Source organism: Heliangelus exortis, chromosome 6, assembly GCF_036169615.1.
Source record: "Heliangelus exortis chromosome 6, bHelExo1.hap1, whole genome shotgun sequence".
NCBI classification, from domain to species: domain Eukaryota; kingdom Metazoa; phylum Chordata; class Aves; order Apodiformes; family Trochilidae; genus Heliangelus; species Heliangelus exortis.
The window spans coordinates 7749566-7751727 of NC_092427.1; positions in this window are offsets into that span (position 1 = coordinate 7749566).

Sequence of the window (2162 nt, forward strand, 5' to 3'; positions counted from 1 at the left end):
TGTTTGTGTCAGACTTGTTCATCTCATTACATGGGAAGTTGTGAGCATGGGTTCCTACATATCCACTGTGGTTTTTGAAGAGTGAGATTGGTCTGAAAGGTAGTTCTGTGCATTGTGTAAACTGAAGTGTGACCATTTTAGAACTGCAGTTTAAATGTTCATTTAGATAGCACTTACCTATAGAAACCTAACATCTTCTCCATTGTTAGGTTTGTTCTCCTACTTTGTTTCTGTACCTCCTCCCACCCCCCCTGACACTTTCTTTGAAGTGGTGGCATACGGGAGACAGCTCTGATTTTAAATATCTGTGGTTTTTCTGCAAGAAAATACCATGTAGATAAAAATAAAGTGAAAACAATCTCTTTCTCATTCTTTCTAGGAAGAATGCTTCATATATTGAATGGAAATATTTGCATTTTCTGTTATTACTTGATGAAAGAAAACTATTTAGACACTTCTGAACTTGCTTAGTTATTTGTGTAGAAGACCACAAGAGGGAGACTCTTGTTCTCTTACAACTCGAATTGTAATGATGCCTTAGATTTTTTTCAGAGAAATTAATCAATTTCCAGAGCTTCCAGTTGCTTCAAAGCATGGTAAATGAGACTCCAAACCAAGGGTAAATCTGGGAAAGTGTTTTTAGAGCAAGCCATATGAAACTTAACACTTTCTTCTTTGCATCAAGGTTGTATTCAAGTCCATCATGTGAAATAATTTTCTCACAAAACTATATTATTACATCTCCCTATTGGTGATACAGCTTTTGATTTTCACATAGTGACTTTTTGAGACATAACTGCTGACTGATCCATGTGGTAAGGAAGGCTGGCAGGCAAGTAAATGGAAAATAAAGAAGTCACTTTAAGAAATTAAAGAAGTTAATTCCAACAGTCCTCTGGTTTTGCAACTGTGCTGTGCTCCGGTGACCAGATTTCCTGATAATAGTGCAACTGCCTGAAGATGAGGCAAGGTTGAGGGTTTTTTCTTTTCTAGAAAGTCATGAAAAAATTCACTTGAAAAGCCTCAAAAATTCCTAGTAGTGAGGTACATAGTGCAGTGGGGGAATGTGAAGAGGAATAAATGCTGTTTCCTGTCTCACACAGCTGTCTGTCTCTAGGATGTGCAAAGATGCACAGAATGTGTAAGTATGGAGATGCACTCTTAGCTGAAGGACAGACCTGGTGTATATGAGTTGGAATTTGTACTGCAGTTACTCCACGGTGTAATCACAGCTCTGGTTTATGGATCTTTTGGAACTCAGGTGAAGTTGTTTCCCCAGTTTCCTCTCAGTGTCACATTCAGGTGACTGCTGCATGTCTGAGGAGCTGGGGCAGCAGTGGAAAGGCAACAGCAGAACTGAATTGATGCACAAGGAACCTGAGGGAGGGAGCAGGGGTTACAGATCCTTTACAGGCTGTAAGTTGCTTGGGTGCTGGGTGAATCTGCTCTGCAAACAGCTGTCTGGATTAGAGTGGTGGCATCCAAACACTCAGAATTTTGTTGTTCTTGGGTATGGTGGGTGACAAGGAGAGTGATGTGATTCTCATGTTTTGTGTCTGAGTAGCTGAGCTCTTGCAGAAGAGTAGAGGGAGGGATAGGAAGAAATTGTTGGACAGCATTGCCTCCTGCTGCAGCCAGACTTGGTGCTTCAGGCAGGTCTGTGTAGGTTGGTATTTTATGGCAATATTCCCTGCCATGGGCCAGGGGGACCTCCAGAGCTGGGCTGTGTGTCTGTGGCCACCCTAACTGGGTTAGCAAACAGTTGGTATCTCAAAGAAAGAAGGCAGCTCGTAAATGAGCTGTTGGATGGGAGGGAGAAGTGACATTTGAGTGTGGAAAGCTGAGAGCAGGAGTTGCTGCCAAGTGTAAAGTAAGATGGGTTTTGCATTCCAGCTGCTGTGGAAGTGCAGATACTGCTGGGGTTTTCATCATGTGTTTGGTATGCTCAGGAGTAAGGCCAGGAGGTTCTTTTTTCCCTGGGTTGAGGAATCCCCACAGCCAAAGTTGAATAAAAATAGCTGAAACAGCTGAGGACAATGTTGGTTTAGGTGCCTTCCACATCAATCTCTCAATGCTGTGTACAGAAGTAGAAGTCTCATGCTCTGAAGAGAAGTTGGGTTGTCTCACTTCTGGACCTCAGTTTTCCAAAGATGTGGCACAGG